General features: G+C 44.4%; 1 protein-coding gene across 5 annotated transcripts in view; it reads right to left on the bottom strand.

Annotated features, from left to right (window-relative positions):
- Nucleotides 1-16607, bottom strand: part of LOC122542840 (RAC-beta serine/threonine-protein kinase) — a 112685-nt gene extending 96078 nt beyond the window's left edge. For 4 of the 5 annotated variants that reach the window (XM_043680928.2, XM_043680930.2, XM_043680927.2 and 1 more), the window contains exon 1: nucleotides 16459-16607. The gene's annotated coding sequence lies outside the window, so the exon portion shown is untranslated. The remainder of the gene's footprint in view (nucleotides 1-16458) is intronic. The other variant, XM_043680931.2, reaches the window with a different exon arrangement.
- Between the last annotated feature and the right edge of the window lie 2201 nt (nucleotides 16608-18808).

Genomic DNA, 18808 nt, shown 5'->3' with positions numbered 1-18808 from the left:
AACTGTCGCTCCAACCGATCCATTTCACAACCAATGGCATTTATTGCAGATATAATCCTCAGTAACTTGTAAACTCTCCCTAAACTCCCACATCTGATAGGAAGAGCATATCACTCTACTCAAGGCCATTTTTGCTCCTTCACAATGTCCAGACGCAGAAAATTGCACTTTCTTATTGCTCTTTAAAAAAAAACACTACTCCAGGCTAACCTAATACTTATGGCTTATATTTTAAAAATTTAAACAAGATACAGATCTCAATGAAACATTGAATCAAGGAAGAAGCCAATCTACTCAGTATTGTAGAATAATTGTGCACTTATCTGTTTCTGTGATGTGACCTCTCCCAAACAGGTTCCCCCAAGATCAGTTGTAAATTTCACTGTTTGTTAGCTCAAAGTTAACTATAAAATATTATGGGACTTGAGAATGGGATAGTTGTAGATTGTACAGATACAGTGGGTGACATGGCTAGATTCTGTGCTAAGATTCTCTCTCTCTCTCTCTCTACTTTTATTCTGACTGCCCTATTAATTTTGCAAGCAAATGAGTCTGCATGAAATCATATGAATATTCCTACTCAGTTTGAAGAACCCTGGTTGGTAATGTCCAAGCACTGCAATAAATGACTGGGATTGACTTGGTACACCATTTGCATTATCTAACTCTCTTCATTTTGCTGGAGAACTGGTCCTATCAGGAGACGTTGCTATAGCTCGTTGTGTTTTGTTTGCTGTTGTTGGTACAGACTATGCACACAGTTTGCTAATGAAACATACTTTGTTGACTGTAAAAAAAAGACAATTTTCTGAGTGTATTTCTGTAACTCCCACCTTGATAGAGGTGTTTTTCCCTTTTATTGAGTCACAGGATGTAGATATTACTCTAAGTGCCCAGAGGGCAGTTAAGAATAAACCACAATGTGGTGGGTCTGGAGTCAAATATAGGCCAGTCCAGGTAAAGACAGCAGAATTCTTCCCTAAAAGAAATTAGATGGGCTATTCCAATAATAGCTAACAGTTTCACAGTCATCATTAGACTCTAAACAGAACTTAGATTAGATTAGATTCCCACAAGTGTGGAAACAGGCCCTTCGGCCCAACCAGTCCACACTGACCATCCAAACAGTAACCCACCCAGACCCATTTCCCGCTGACTAATGCACCTAACACTATGGGCAATTTCCCATGGCCAATTCACCTGACCTGCACATCTTCGGACTGTGGGAGGAAACCGGAGTACCTGGGGGAAACCCACGCAGACACAGGGAGAATGTGCAAACTCCACACAGACAGTTGCCAGAAGCTGGAATCGAACCTGGGACCCTGTAGCTGAGGCAGCAGTGCTAACCAGGTCACCATGCTGCTCCAACTTAGTAATAAGTGCGTAATTAAGAAGGACAATTACTTAGTCTTAGCATGAAATTATACACATACTCAATGAAGTGGTCCAGAGAAATCTCTTCACAGTCCCTCTCATGTGGCAACAAATTGGCTTGCCATAGATACATCCCTTCCCTCTCAGCTCGTACAAGCCAATGCCAGCACTGGATAACTGACCAAATTCAGGTTCCATTAAACAGATCAGCATTTGCAAATAAAACACAAATTTGTTGTCAGCTCTCATCAGCTCAAGATTCTGCTTTCTAAGTCAGACAGCTGTCGGTTCAAGTCCCATGGCAGTCCTTAAGCACATTAATTAGGCTGACTTGACAGCACCAAGGGAGTGCTGCACTCGGTAAGAGGCATCTTCCTTTTGATGAGATGTTGAACAAAGACCTCATCTGCGTCTTCAGTGAGCAGAAGCAGCTTCACAGCCTGACTCCAAGGTGAAAGATTCTCCTGCTATCTTGCCCAACTATTATCGTTTAACCAACGTAAAATCTACAGCCACACACATCCCTCTGTCTTGCATGCCCACAAACTTTAATTGCATCACCACTGGTGACCACACCTTCAGTTCCTGTACATCGTTCTCTGTACATCTTCACCCCACTTTTCTCCTTTATCACGACCAGATCATTAAAGCTTATGGTCATCTGATCTGGCTCTATGTCAGAGTTTGTGCGACCGTAAAGACCCTGTTTACAGCTTATTGCTTTAAAAAGGTGCTACATGAGTGTAAGCTACTGTTGCTGTGCACATATAACTGATGTCCCCCAGAACGCTTAAAGGCTCTTCCAGATAATCCTGACAATGTGAAAAACTCAACAGAAATGCAAGTCACTCTTCCCTTAAATTCACCTGCTGTCTTCCACCAGTTGTGAAATAAAAATGACAAACATTCCTGTTGATGTAGCCCTGGGAAATTAAAACTAACAGAGATTCCCCACTGGGTCAGAGTGCAGAACAGATTTTTGGACTCTCTGACTACTTCTGTGACTAGAAGTCTGACAAACAGCATTCAGTGCTGTTGCTTTCCAATAATAAAAAGTGCAGAGGAAACACTGTATAAACAGCAGATACCATCTACACTTCACAGCACGCACATGTATATGGTAACTGCTGAGGCTAGTTTCAACCTGCCAAAATCTGATGTAATGTCTACATATATACTCACACACACAGCACCCCACCAAGTCACACACACCCCATATGTAACTCTGTGGAACCTCTTTATAGCACAAAATGATATGAATACTGCCAGCTAAGTAAATAGTTGATACAGCCGTTGGCATTCAGTAGAGACTTTGGATCAACTTGGACATACAGGAGAGCATTACAGTCCTTCACTGTGATCGGTCTGAAGCAGACATTCACTTTGCTACATGCATGTATTGAGTGCAACATGCATTTACAGACACACAGTTACAAGGGGAAGCTGCAGTGTTGTGGTAATGTTACTGGACTAGTAATCCAGTACTCCCAGACAAATATTTTAAGAAAATGGGTTTATCCTTCCATGGCATATGGTGAAATTTGCATTCTTTTAAAACTTGCAATTAAAAACAAAGCTAATGGAAACTATGAAATTACTACCGATTATTGTAAAAACTCAGTAATAGAGTCATACAGCATGGAAACAGGCCCTTCGGTCTAACTCGTCCATGCCGACCAGGTTTCCTAAACTGAACTAGTCCTATTACCTACCTTTGACCCATATCCCAAACTCTTTCAATATGTACCAGTCCAAATGTCTTTTGAATGTTGTTGCTGATGCCCCTTAGGCAGCAAAATCTGCAATCCCTACCTGTGACTCCAGACGCATAGCGATGATCATCATAGAAACTCTACACAGTGTGGAAAAAGGCCATTCGGCCCAACTAGTCCACACCAACTCTCTGAAGAATAACCCACCCAGACCCATTCCCCCTACCCTATATTTACTCCTGACTAATGCACCTAACCTACAGGTCCCTGAACACTATGGGCAATTTAGCATGGCCAATTCACCTAACCTGCACCACATTGGACTGCGGGAGGAAACTGGAGCACCAGTGGAAACCCACTCAGACACGGGGGGAGAATGTAGACTGTCGCCAAAGGCTGGAATCGAACCCGGGTCCCTGGCGCTGTGAGGCAGCAGTGCTAACCACTGAGCCATTGGGCCATCCCATCTGGTTGACTCTTGATTACCATCTGAACAATTAATGCTGGACTAACAATGACACCTACATCCCACAAACAAATTAAAAAACACAAAACCAGCAATCTCAGGAACTGAAATCATGCTGAATATCAGGTCAGGCCCATTGGAAGCTCATGGATGGGAGTCAATGGTGCTCAGAGCATGGGAACAGAGCAACGTGGAAGTGACAAAGGGGATACATCCAGCACCTACCTGAAGGTGCTGGATACGTTGAATAAAATCTTAAAAAGTAGTACGCAAGGCACAATCCAAAAACCTCCAGTTTCTGGACAACTCCAGTTTTGAGAAATTGTACCTGCAAAAATTAAGAAATGATCTCATTGATGAGAATTCCTGATATAACTCAGAGGCCTAATGGAATGTTAGTCTAGGAGGTGCTTCTGCCTCTTACGGCTGTGTTGGTAACGGTTCTCCACGCTGGAGCTGTTTGCTTCAAATCAGTCTCCTATGTCTGTTTACGTGCTGCCGCAAATGACACTTACTTAAAACGTTCATAGTCTCTGTCCTCCATAACAAAACATGACAAAGCAAAGCAATCAATATTCCAAACAATTCTTCCAATACTAAACTCCCATCTCATTGTTGTCAATTTACCACGAGAAACAATTTTTCACCAATTACCATGCCCCCCCTCCCCCCCAACCATTAAGTCTTGATTAATAATTTTAATTGAGACTCAAGGGTATAAACAATACGAAACCTTGGATGCAATTAAAGATCAGCCATGATCTGATCAAATTGCAGAAGACAGCCAAGAGGATGAATGGCCTCTGGTTCCTATGATTAGACGATTATAAAATCATTATAATTTAGAGATGCCAGTGTTGGACTGGGGTGTACAAAGTTAAAAGTTACACTAGCTTTCGGTTGTGGACCACCTGGTGAAGGAGCGGTGCTCCGAAACCTAGTGGACTACAACCTGGTGTTGTGTGATTTTTAAAGTTATTATAGGCAAGAAAGCTGGTTCAGTACATCTTAGAGATCCTCGTGACCTCACATATCCACCATTGCTGCATCCCAGATCCTTAGGTTCACTTCTTTCCCACTTCCACTCCATTGAGGAAATCCCCAATTCCTCAAAAGGTTTCCTTTGTATTCACCTGTTTTTGGTCCCTTTTCTTCACCCTAATCCTTCCTATATTGAGATGCCCAGACCTGCATGCAATACCTCAAATGTGGTCTAACCAACATCTTGCACTAATTCAGCTTCGCTTCCGTGGTTTCATTCCTAATGCTACGAGGAGCGGTACAGCCCAGAAACTTACTTTATGAGCACTCTCAGAATTAAAGATTACAGTCAGCCCCAGATCTCACTGTTCCACCATTCGGAAGAACTTTACTATTAAGGGTATACTTCCCTTCAGTGCTCTTATTTGCAACATTAACTTCTGCATAAAAACAGCATCTGTCACTGCTCTGAATGTTCATAGTTGCACTCCACTTCTCTTTTCATCAGACTAGTTATATTTTTTTACAACCTCAATATGAGAGGGGTTTGCGAAAACCAAACCAATTGCAATTCTAGCCAAAGTGCCCCCGAGTGAGGTAGAACAGAAGTTAAGTGCAGTTCGACTAAAGCTCCCTCTACTCTTAAACTGAAAGTAAAGCTCCTACCACACTGTCCCCAAACACACACAGCTTGGGATGAGGTACAAAGTAAAACTCCCACTTCCCTGTCCTTATCAAATACCCCCAGAATAGGGACAGCACACAGTAATGCCTCTCTACTCTTAAAAGTAAAGTTCTCTCTAACCTTTTGAACTGAATGTAAAGCACTCTACATACTGTCCCCATTAAACACTCTCTGGTCAAGTACAGCTTGGGGTCAGATATAGAGTGAAGCTCCCTCTACTCTTTTAAAACAGAGAGTAAAAGGCCCTCAGTGCTGGCCCATCAAACACTCCCAGGACAGGGTCAGCACGGGGTTACATAGAGTAAATCTGTCTTGAGGAGAAAGTGAGGTCTGCAGATGCTGGAGATCAGAGCTGAAAATGTGTTGCTGGAAAAGCGCAGCAGGTCAGGCAGCATCCAGTGAACAGGAGAATCGACGTTTCGGGCATAAGCCCTTCTTAAGGGCTTATGCCCGAAACGTCGATTCTCCTGTTCCCTGGATGCTGCCTGACCTGCTGCGCTTTTCCAGCAACACAATCTGTCTTGACACTGTTAACATCAAACATTTGCAGAACTGGTGCTGCACAGGGTTGGAGACAGATAAAGCTGTCTAGACACTGTCCCCAAACACTCCTAGAACAGGTACTGCATGGGATTAAATACAGGGTAAAGCGTTCTCTACTCTGTTACACTGAAACAACGCTCTACATTGACAGCACAAGTTAGATACAAAGCTTCATCGACACGGTCCCCATTAAACACTCCCTGGATAGGTACAACACGGAGGTTAGATACAGACTAAAGCTTCCTCTACACTGTGTAAACAATGCTGTTGAACCCCAAGACCCACAATTCTCACACCTGGGCCTTTCCCTCAGCAAGCCTGCTAGTTAAGTGCCACTATGTTATTGAGTTCTGAGTTGACTCCGCGTACGTTCGTCTTCTCAGTGTGGTATTGGTTGGAAGATGTGCACATGTGTCCTGAAGTCCAAAACAGCAAGGATTCTATAGCCCTATCATAAGAAAGACAGAAATTTACAGGATCATACAGGGAGATTCCAGCTGAGCTGGAACCAAACCCAGGAGATCAACGCTGATCCACAGGATCACCCGGCACTCTTGTGTCAGGTCTCCTGCTGTGACATCAGCACAAGCACAGGGTCTCAAGGGTGCTCCTCAGACTTTCCTGCAGTATCTATTTCTCACTATATTAGCGAGTTAAGAACCCAGTTCCTTGCAGCCTTTTCACACGTTCATTAATGTAAAGGCTTAACCTGTGTGCAGCCTGCATGGGGACCTTTGGGCAAAACCACAGTCCCTCCTATATCCTTGTAGGGAAAGCAGGTTCACACCCAGAAAACATCACAGGAGAGCTCTGTGTACTGCAGCTTCACTGCTGGTGAGTGGATTTATTTATAATGTGACGAGTTTACATAGACACTTCCCACTACAAAAGCAACAAGATGCAAAGTTTAAAAAAAATAGCAACCAAATTGCTCTGCATGCCTTAGTGCAATAAACCCCAGCTCTCAAACCCCACCTCAGCTCAACCCCTTACCTGAAACGTGCAGAGTGATCATGTAGCATCCTTCTGTACTAATATTTAAATTACGTACAAGACTAAAAATACTGAAAAGCAGCAAAGTTTCATTTGGTCCAGAGCTGCTTCTTTGCTTCATTTTGTTTGCAGTGGTTTACAGGTGACTACCAGTAATCAAAACAGCTCACCCCACGAAGATACAATCGGCATATGTAAACAGCTATCGCCATGTCACAAAACGTATGGGAAAAGTGGTATGAAAGGCAGCCATACATCTGTGTGCACCCAGTAGCCTGCCCACATCACACGTCTGCAAGATCAAAATCATGCACATGTCCCAGTCTAGTTACTCAAACACACTTTCAGCTGACACTTCTGTTTAATACTACAGGACAGCTGTAGTGTCAATGGTCCCTTTCAAAAGGGACACAAAGTCACTTGCCACCCAGATAAGCATGAAAGATTCCCAGGGAAGAGCCGGGGAATTTCACCACTGGGCCTGGGTAAGACCTATTCTTCAACAAAAATCATTCACTTTGCATACTTGAGCTGTAGTGTTTCCTACATCTATTTACAGCATTCAGAAAACCCAGGCTGTAGCTTTCATGAACAGAACTCAGATTACCACACAGTGATCACACAAAGGCAGCGCCAGTGCCGCAAGTAGTGGTCACAAAGCCTTTATCTAGGAACGGGGGAAGCTGGGGAGCATATGCATCTATTATTGAAGGCAGCAGTGCATATCGAGGGAGCGGTGAGCAAAACATATCAGATATTGTGCTTCATAAACAGACAGATTGAGCACTAGATGCAGCCTTCCAGCCGAGAAGCAAGGACATTATTCTGTGCCCTTATAAAGTTTAACTGAGAATGTGTATAAGGAATTTGCAGGTAGGGAAAAAAAAAAAGTGTTAGGTTTTGGGTTGCGAGACAAAGGGTCAGCTAGCATGACTTTGACCAGATAAGAACTTGCAGTAAACAATGAGGCAAGGGTAGTGGTTTAACAAGATGAGGAACATCTATTGTGTAATGCCAGTTAACCAAGTGAGAAATATCCACTGTGAAAGGCCAGATGAATTGATCTTTACTGTGGATGCTCATTGATTGAAACGGTCACCCAATCAATATCGATGTGTTATTTGGATGCTGCTCCCTGTAAGTGACTATATAATTTCTTAAGAATCTGCTGTTCGAAAGACTGAGAACTCATGTCTCTTCCTCCAAGGCGCAGAATAAAGATGAAGGAGATACTGCGTCTGAGTGTTTGCTTCGACTGACGCGGAGACAGGGAAACGGGATGACAACACTGAGTCCCCAACGGAGGACTGCATCTCGTTCTGGTTTTTCTTTGAGGTGCAGAGGAGATTTACAAAGTAGATTAGATCAAAAATTACCCCCCTATTCTTTTCTTTATCCTTTCATGGTATGTGGACTTCAATGACAGGGATAACACGTACAACCTCTCCCTAACTGGGTTTGAACTGAGTAACTACAGCCTTTTCAGTGGGCAATTACAAGTCAACCCATTGCTGTGGGTCTGGAGTCCTAAAGGGCATCAATGAACCAAATCAGACATTAATGATCAATGATAGTGATGCTGACCATGAAACTAAAGATGAACTTTCAATTCCAGATTTGTTAATTCACTTCAGAAGTTTACAGCTGTTATGACGGGATTCCAACCTATGTTCGAAGTAACTCGCCCAGTGGTCTTATAACAGCCCACCTCCCCCAAAATCTAGCTTCCAAGCCACCCCCTAACGATCCAAGATCAAGCCATCTTAGCTCCTCCAATGTCACCAGATATTGAGCCAGAGGAAGCTGGACCTCAAAGGCTTGATGACAGATGCCTGACTGTAAGAGGTTTGGAAGGGCAATTAAACATCGCAAAATATCCATTTGTTGAACACCGTTCATTGCCTCTTGACATCCCAAAGGACATTCTGTGACTAATAAAATATTTTGCAAGTGTCACCACTATTGGGCATGAAGATATCACAGCAGCTGACTTGCCAAGGGAAGAGAAGAAATTGCTGGAAATGCCTGCATTTGAACACTTAGTTGTTAGCAACTGAATCACCAAGTGCCAACGTATAGGTATGGACAAGAGGACAACATCACAGACCACAAAGGCTGGGCACAACTAGGGATAAAGTACTCCACAGTCAACAATTACACAGCATATTAGGATCTTAGCCTGGGTGGTGTTGATGCTGGGCGATGGACAGAAGCTTGACTACATGGATTCAAAAACAAGATTTCAACAGGAAATCTGCAAACTCCGAGCTGTTGGTATGTTCACAGACCGGAGAAAGCAAAAAGATTGCAGATACATATACAAGCTAGAGGGGACAGACAGGTTAAAGAGGAATTCCTTTTGCGGAGGGAAATGGTCAGGATCAGTTACTCACGCTGGGAGCAAATCAAACTACCTGCACACCCAGCACCAAATCCCAGATGTTTTGTCTACACCACTGACTGAGCACTGCTGGCATATCAAAACAAGTATAACATCCACAAGTGCCTGGCCTTATTTTGATATACATCTTTCCATAAATAAGGGGCCCAAAATTGGTCACAGGATTCCAGCTTTAGTCAGACAAGTGCCTTGCACAGTTTTTGTAAAACATCCTTACTTTCACATCCCATTACCTGGAAAAGAAAGGTCAGCATCCCTCTTGCATTCTCAATTACCAAGTGAAAACTTGAATCAAATCTGCCCTTAGCATTCTAAATCTATCAAACTGTAGTTTGATAAATTTCTGTTTATAACTTAACACTTGGGAATCCAGGTCAACCTACACTGTGCTGCCATCAATGCCATATACAATATCCCTTGCAAGGTGTGATATCTAAAACTGCTCACAGTGACTCAAAGTGCGATCTAACCAGAGGCTCATATCGCTGTAGCATGCACTGTATTTTGGTCCTCCAGGCTCACTCACAATAGGTCTTACCAAAAAGGTGAGAGGAATCTCACCTTTCCACATAGCATCTCAGAGGGCCCTCAAACTATTTATCATATAATAAGCTTTCCATTAAAGTGGCTGTTGCCAATCTGTGCTGGAGGCCCAAAGTATTAAGCTTTTTAACTCCGTTAATTTACTGTGGTGGCAGCCAGCTCTACCCAATCACTACCTGGCTCAATTCCTCCGCTGTTGTTAAATTGTCAGGCTGTTTATCCGTGATCCAGTGCTGGATCCAATTAAATATCGGGAACTCTGAAGCTGTTGTTTCAGGTACCTGCTTTTAATGAGATATTTGAAAGCCTTGGTAGCATATTTTGCTTTATAACGCACCTATGGAGCAGGTTCATTCTGTTAAAGAAGCTACATAAATGCAAATTGTTGTCACTATCTGACTAATACATTAGTACCACTGAGGAAAATCATACTATCTTCAACGTTGAGGGATATATTCCTTGTCTGATAATCTTATGATTTTTCCAAGTCTGTCCCATCAGCAACATCCTCTAACTAACACCAGTCCTCACCTTACAGAACTCCAGATGCTCTCTCACTCTCTGCAATGTTGTGTTAGAGGGACCCAATCTATAATTACACTGCGGGGGCGTTTTTATTTTCACAGTTCAAGTGTGTGTACAAAAAGTTCACACCTGTCCCACCCACCACTTATGGTAATCACCTTCAACTGAAATCCTCATAAATAGCAAAGCAATTAACTGGTTTGTGGCCCTGGGACGAGTGCTGGGAATGTCTTGATGTGGCAGGCAGAGTCTAAAGCCACCTTTGTCCAGCCCACTGTCTCTGGGAACAATACCAAATATTAAAGCCCATTCCTGGTTAGTCAGACTCCAGAGGCAGTCATTAAGTGCTCAGCAGGATTCCACGAACAGCAATGGGATGAGCGACTAAGGTCCTAATGTTGTTGGCCAGAGACCAGGAGAACTCATTGATCTACGTCAACATCCATCCGATCTGCAGAACCAAGTGGATGGATTTACATTGCTTCCCTCGTGCATGCTTCTTAGTGACAGTAGTATTCCCCCAATACTCCAAATAAAACCCTCAATTACTCACTCGAGTCCGGTGGTGACAATTGAAACTTCAACCATCCCAGCTCAGAAGATAAAAACATTAATGACCAAATCAATCCTGGGAAAGACATACAAACTGCACTGATCTAGCATCAAGACAGTTTTCAATGCAGAAAGGATGTTACCACCCCCTCCATCCCCCAGCTTGGATGTCCTAGGATTGGGAAACAGTCTTAGAATAAGAGGTAGGTGCAATGAGAAGGAATTTTTATCACTTAGCGGAAGGCAAACCATTGGAATTCTCTACTTCAGATGGCTGTGGAGGATCAGTCATTCAGTATGGTCACGACAGAGATTGTTTCTAATATCTAGAAATCTAGCAAAGAGATATGGGGAGGGTGCTGAAAGAAAGAAAAAAATCAGCCATGACCTCACAATGGCCGCATGGGTTGAATGGCCTCCTTCTGCTCCTACCTCTGATATTCTTAAATGTATTTCTATGCACTTCTCACGATCGGACATCAAACCATATAGCAAGATGCTCATAGACAATGACCCAATGTCTCTCAAAGAGATGGACATGTCTTAACGGAATAAATAGATGTACAGATGTTGGGAAATTTAGAGAAAGGAAGAATTTCTGAATTTAGGGCCTTGGGATCCAAAGACAGAGCTATTAAACAAAACCGGTCATCTAAAAAGGCCGAAATCAAAGATGCAAGACGTCTTGGAAAGATGGGTGCTAGATGAGATTACAGGTAGGGAGGAATGGGGGATGGATTTGCAAACAAGGACAGAAAATATAAAGACGTTGCATCGCTTACCAAAGGCCCAATGTAGGTCATACGAACACAAGAAACAGGAGCAGAACTCATTCACTTGGCCCCTCGAGCATGCTCCGTCATTCAACAAGATCATGTTCAGATCTAGTAGTGGTTCAAGTTCCACCTTCCCATCCATCTCCAATAACCCTAATTCCCCTGCCTACCCAGAACCATAGGGGCGATGTTTTAATGGAACGTTCTGGCACAGGCAGCAGATTTGGACAACACAGAGTCATAGACATGCACAGCACGGAAACATACCCTTTGGTCAAACTGTCTATGCCAACCAGATATCCTAAATTAATCTAGTTCCATTTGCCAGCACTTGCCCCATATTCCTCTACACCCTTCCTATTCATATACCCACCCAGATGCCTTGTAAAATTATGTAATTACACCAGCCTCCACCACTTCCTCTGGCAGCTCATTCTATACACGTACCACCCTATGCACAGAAAATGTTGTCCCTTAGGTCCCTTTTAAATCTTTCCCCTCTCACCCTAAACCTATGCCCTCTAATCTGGACTCCCCCACCCCACGGAAAAGACCTTGTCTATTTACCCTATCCATGTCCCTCAAGATTTTATAAACTTCTATAAGGTCACCCTTCAGCCTCCGACACTCTAGGGAAAACAGCCCCCACCTATTCAGCCTCTCCGTATACCTCAAACTGTCCAGCCATGGCAACATCCTTGCAAATCTTTTCTGAACCCTTTCAAGTATAAAAGGCAGAACAGGAGAAATCAGTCAGCAGTGCATCAGGGGACCAGACTAACAGAAGTATGGACAGGTGTTTCTGCTGATCAGCTGAGGCAGATTTGAGTGCCTTTCAAGAAGTGAAAATAAGCAGCCTCAGCAGCAGTGCAGCTATGCAGTTGGAAGCTTATCTTGGGGTTATTTAGAACACTGTTGTGAACAGTTTGGTTCAGCCTCAGAGTTGCTAGAATGGAATCAGTATCAAAAGAAAAAAGGTGTATTTTGCAGAGGATACAAGATAAAATTCATTAAGCCAATTATTAAAAGGATAAAGTTAAGCTGCTTCAAGTTGAGTTTACTGCTCCATAGATCAGGAAGTAATGAGCTGCACTCATTCTGCATTAACTTCGAGATTGTAGATATTTTCTGGGGAAGGGGGGTTTAGGGTTCACCCCTGTGTAGAACTCTAGGGAAAGTGTGGCGAGAGAGAAAGAGGGCAGGAGGTCAGTCATTTGGAGACAGTGCCTGGACAGTCCAGGACTGTTCTCGGCTACGATTCAGTGAGCAGAGTTCGGTTTTGATCATTATTCCTGTAAACAAAAGACGCGATCAGGGTTGAAACAGCTCTTTGATGTAATGTTTCTATCAGGACCTTCAGATCCCCTTCGGATAATCCAATATGCAAATAACTGATATTCGGATAATTGAGGCTCTTCTGTATAAATGGTAACGCACAGGGTCCAAACCAATGGGACAACTTCAATCCACTTATTCCCCTGACCTTTTAATCAACCCTGTTTCATTTAAATTCCATATTTTGATAAGTTCAATTAGTTACATTAAAAATTCAAGTTCAAATTAAGTCTAAAAGCTTTCTTTTTTGAAGCAGCCCAATGCATCAAACTTGGAACCTTTAGATGGTGCAGAGAAGCACAGAACAACACTTGCCAAAATGCAAAGCACTATGATGTTTGGCAACATCGTACCTGACGATAACAAAAAATGCAAAGCAGTTCCTATCCACGATGCCCAATAGGCAAACAAATACTACTGAGCCTCGAAAGCATCACCCCTGGCTCCAGGCTTCAGTTTCAGGCCAAGCATCCCCCTTGACCTAGAGAATCTCAAACAGGCCTCTGACACAAGTGCAGATGGAGGAAGCATGCTCAAGTGATCAAAGCAAGTCACAGAAAGCCTTCCTCCACATCTAGTTCCAACTGAGCCAACAACGGGAAGTCCAAAATGGGAAGCAGCCCAGAACCTGCCACCAACAGTCACCTTAGATGAGCAAAGAATGAAGAGAAAGGGTGGAACCTGATGCAGGTTCACAAAAAGATCTCACAATGTGTATTGTTCTTTCTGGAAGCATGGTCCTTCCACATTTAGGTCCCCCACCTTTCAAAATCCTTCAAAGGGTTTAAGAACCTTCCCACTCACCAGTGGGGACAATTGACAGTCCTCACACACAGGTCTCAGTACAGCAGAGTTGGATTGGCACATTCTCTGCTTTTATCCCAGCTCAGGCATTAGCTCCAGAATTGATCTCCTGAGAAAAAAAAAACTCTCCTCACCCCTACTGCGTTCTTCAACCTAGGGAACCTGCTCTCTTTCTCAACAACACATAATAAAGTAGGAACAGGAGAAGACTATTTGGCTCTTCCAAACCACTCACTATTCAATGAGACTGTGGCTGATCATCGACTTCAACACCATTTTCCTGAACTACTCACGTATCCCTTGATGTCTTGATTATGTAGAAATCTGTCTTGAACATACTCAACAACCAAGCCTCTAGAGGCTTCCAGAACAGAGAATTCCAAAGACTCATCACCACTTAAAATACTCCAACTCATCTCAGTCCTAAATGGCCAATCTCTTATCCCAAGACAGGGCCCCCTGGTTCCAGGGGAGAAAACATTTCTTCCCATATCTGAAACTGTTCAATTACCTGAACAGTTAACACAAGATGCTGCAGGCTCTGTGCAATAGGCAATCAAAAGGAGGACTTTTTCAACCTTCTCAGAGTCTTCCTTCTCCACCTCTTCCCATTCCCCAAAAAGGAACAAGCCAGAAAATCTCACAGACCTTCAATATCAGCTCAGTTCAAACACATTCAGTCCTGCATGTTTCACCCCCTCCCTTAGCTACCTCCAGCCATCCCACATTCTCAAAGTGTTGGAACTCTTTGCTCTATTCCTGTTGCTGTTCAGATTATTAAATACCCAAAAGTTCAGTTTCTTCCCTCAGGCCTGGGTTCACGCTGCCACCTATGCATGTGCTGGTCTCTATGGGAGCCTACACTGTATGGTAGTGGTCCTTCACCTGGGCTCTTTTGACATGAAGCAGGAAGTGCAGAGGTATCTTGGTGAGGCCCCACTCACATTTGACTTATCTGGCCCCTCACAACTAATAAGAAACAAAACAATATTATCATTTTACTCCTCCCTAAGGAGGCTGTGTGTTGAAGCAACACAGAGCAGAGCTACCTTATTTGTTTAACACTAGCCACCTCTCCAAATGAGCCAACAGCAGCTCTGCAAACAGCAATCACTTGCAACCTCCTAGTATGGACAGCAGCAAGCATATTTTGCCACTTTCCTATCAGTCACATTGGAGTACAAGGGATAACAACTCCAAAAGCATCAGTTGCTTCTGAACAACAGTGGTGGGAGTAATCCAGCTGAAGACCAGCAAGTGTCGTTGAGTGAGAGATCTTCCTCAGATAACAACATAAAGCTAATGACAACTCAAGTTTCAATGCTCACTGTTTAAAGTCAAGACGTTGAGCATACTTGGAAGCTAATTCACATCAAATCGGGAGATTAATGCTCAGACTCCACTCTAACATCAGCATATTGCAGTAGTCATCTCCTTTAATGCTACCATCATCAAACCTGCTATCACTACCTCCTCCTTTTGGAATATAACTCATTGCGAACTGGAAGCGGTCCCAGGAAAAGTGCTTGTTAGCGTGAATTTACACAGGCTCTGCTGTCAACAAGCCAGCCTGTCTGCGAACAGGTTGCAAAGACACCAGAGTCTGCAAAGCATCAGTGTATGAGCACAGCCAGGTTTATGCTTCAGTCAAGACCCCACAGCTTGTTGAGCCCCCTTCCCAAGCATCTCCACCTGCACATGACTAGTAGCCATTCAGCAACAGGCTATAACCCCAGCTCCGTCAAGACCAGTTATTAGCCTTTAAGTAGACAGGTTGGGAATCAAATACCAACAATACAGATCTTATTGTAAAATAAGTGAACCTAAAAGCAGCATGCACCAATAAATTACTTTTATCAGATATGGGCTGAGACTATCCACCTAATCTAATCAAGGGAGGTGAGGAGTGTCTCAGATCTGTCATGTCTAAAATGAGTTGAGGGGGTTGTGGTGAAGAGACAGATCCTCTCATTGAAAAGGAAAAGTATGTTCGCTGGTCCAAAGGGAGGGGACAGATACTTCCCTCCAATCCAAAAAGAGGAGCAAATTTCTCCTCCAGTCCAATAGGACTGAGCAGACTAACCCCCGCCAAATACAATACAATCGACAGACCACACACCCCCAAATCCAATGGGATTAGGCAGATCCTTCACCCATCTCCCCATCCAAAGGGATCGGTCAGATCATAGAATCCCCACAGTGTGAAAACAGGTCATTTGGCCCAACAGGTCCACACCGACCCTCCAAAGAGTAACCCACCCAGGCCCCATTATTCTACATTTACCCCTGACTAATGCACCTACACAGCCCTGAACACTATACGCGATTTAGCGTGGCCAATTCACTCTGACCTGCACATCTTTGGACTGTGGGAGGAAACCGGAGCACCCGGAGGGGAAACCCACGCAGACACGGGGAGAACGTGCAAACTCCACACAGTCAGTCGCCTGAAGCTGGAATCGAACCCGGGACCCTGTCGCTGTGAAGCAGCAGCGTTGACCACTGAGCCACCAGATTCCGCACCCCGCCCCCATACCTCCTCCACCAGTCCAAAGGGATCAGGCAGATCTTTCCCCCCCCCCCCCTTTAGTCCAAAGGGGATTGGGCAGATCCTCCCGAGCCAAAGGAAAGGGGCAGATTCCCCTCCTCCTCCTCCTCCTGCTGCTGCTACTGCTGCCGCCCCCCGGAGGCCGCGCTCCCTTACCCCAGGCGCGGGGTCCCCGCTTTCGCAGACGGCCTCTCGCTCACCCCCCTCTCCCCGGTACCTGGCGGCTTGTTGTGGGGCAGCGTGTGTACGTTGGGCTCGGGGCCCCCGGGCTCCGGCCTCTCAGTCTCTGCCTCCCAGGCTCCTCTCTCTCAGACTCCGCGGGAAGGCCCGGCTCCCGGACATGACTCGGGAGGCTACCGGAAGTAGTGGGACCGCGGGGCATGACGGGTACCAAAACCGCTCTCGCCAATCAGAACCCGCACAGCTCCGCGGTGGCGGCGGCAGCCAATCGTCAAGCGGGAAACACAGGCCAATCAGGAGTCAGGCTGAGGTGAGGTGGCGGACCACAGTAATATTCCCGGACCTTAACAACCATTCCCATAGCTTGGTAACCATCCCATATCCTAGTAACCGTCTCATACCTTAGCAACCATCCCTGACCCAAGCAACCATTCCCATAGCTTGGTAACCATCCCATACCCTAGTAACCGTCTCATACCTTAGCAACCATCCCTGACCCAAGCAACCATTCCCATAGCTTGGTAACCATCCCATATCCTAGTAACCATCCCTGACCCAAGCAACCATTCCCATAGCTTGGTAACCATCCCATATCCTAGTAACCGTCTCATACCTTAGCAACCATCCCTGACCCAAGCAACCATTCCCATAGCTTGGTAACCATCCCATATCCTAGTAACCATCCCTGACCCAAGCAACCATTCCCATAGCTTGGTAACCAACCCATATCCTAGTAACCATCCCTGACCCAAGCAACCATTCCCATAGCTTGGTAACCATCCCATATCCTAGTAACCATCCCTGACCCAAGCAACCATTCCCATAGCTTGGTAACCAACCCATATCCTAGTAACCATCCCTGACCCAAGCAACCATTCCCATAGCTTGGTAACCATCCCATATCCTAGTAACCATCCCTGACCCAAGCAACCATTCCCATAGCTTGGTAACCATCCCATACCTTAGCAACCATCCCTGACCCAAGCAACCATTCCCATAGCTTGGTAAGCATACCATAGTTTGGTAATGGTACCATTTCCTGTCAATCATCTGATAACCTGGCAACCATGCCATGTTCTGGCAACTAACCCATAGCTTGGTAACCATTCCGAACATAGAACATTACAGCGCAGTAAAGGCCTTTTGGCCCTCGATGCTGCGCTGACCTGTGGAACCATATGACCCAAGCAATCCTCCTACAGCCCGGCAACCATCCCACTGCAGAGCAGCCATCCCACAGTCTGGTAACCATCTACACCATAGCAACCATACCATAGCCTGGCAACTATACCATAGAGTCATACAGCACAGAAACAGAGTCTTCGATACAACGACCATGATGACCAGGTTTCCCAAACTAAACTAGTTCCATTTGCTTGTGTTTGGCCCATTTCCCTCTAAACCTTTCCTATTTGTGTACCTATGTAGCTTGGTAACCATCTCATAGCCTGCAAGCCATCAATATCCTAGCAATTATCACATGGCGTCATAACCGCACCATAGGCAAGCAACCATCCTATAGCTTGGCAATCATTCTATAGTTTGGTTGCTATCCCATTGCTTGGTAAATATCCTATCATTGAGTTACCATGCCATAACCTGGTAAGCATGTCATAACCTGGTAAACTTTCCATACCCTAGCAACCATCTCAACAGCATGGTAAACATTCCATAGCTTGATTAACACTTCATGACTTGGCAACCATGCTGTGTTCTTGTAGAGCCAGGTAGAGCCCATCAAACAATACAGTTTCTTCTTGTCCCATTACCGGGACCAGTGTACCATCAAATGGAAGCCATCTTTACTGCATCATGTCTTCAAGCATGTGTTCATACCTTTTAAATTTACCCCAGTATCAATTTACATATGACTCAGACAATAATCCCAAAACCGAATCATTTTGAAATCCTGTATACTTTAATATAACTCCTAGTTGCTGCTAGAAACTCTAGAAGCAAAAACTTTTGGCTACTCTTTTCTACATTGTTGACTGCAAATGGACTACAAGAATTGGATCCTTCCCCATCTTCTTCAATACACAATAGCTAAAGAACTACAAAGGCATTGAGAGCTTTGAATACAAGAGCAGACATTTTAAATTCAAAATCGAAAAGTGTGGCACTGGAAAAGCACAGATCAGGCAGCATCTGAGTAGCAGGAGAGTTGACGTTTAGGGCAAAAGCCCGATTTTAAAATCAAAGTGTCACTTATTTAGGAGCCAGCATAGGTAGGCACACACGCCGTACAGTAAAAGGAAAAGAATGAATATGCATTTACTAGCAGGTCAGAGACTGGGAATCCTGCAATGAGTAACTCACCTCCTCACACCCCAAAGCCTTTGTACCATCTACAAACTTGTCTGGAAGTGTGCAGCTCTAACAACAAT

Source organism: Chiloscyllium plagiosum, unplaced genomic scaffold, assembly GCF_037043375.1.
Source record: "Chiloscyllium plagiosum isolate Xiang-an unplaced genomic scaffold, Cpla_swu_hap1 HiC_scaffold_47, whole genome shotgun sequence".
NCBI classification, from domain to species: Eukaryota; Metazoa; Chordata; class Chondrichthyes; order Orectolobiformes; family Hemiscylliidae; genus Chiloscyllium; species Chiloscyllium plagiosum.
The sequence above is the reverse complement of the archived record's forward strand: the minus strand, read 5'-3'. Positions and strand labels throughout refer to the sequence as shown.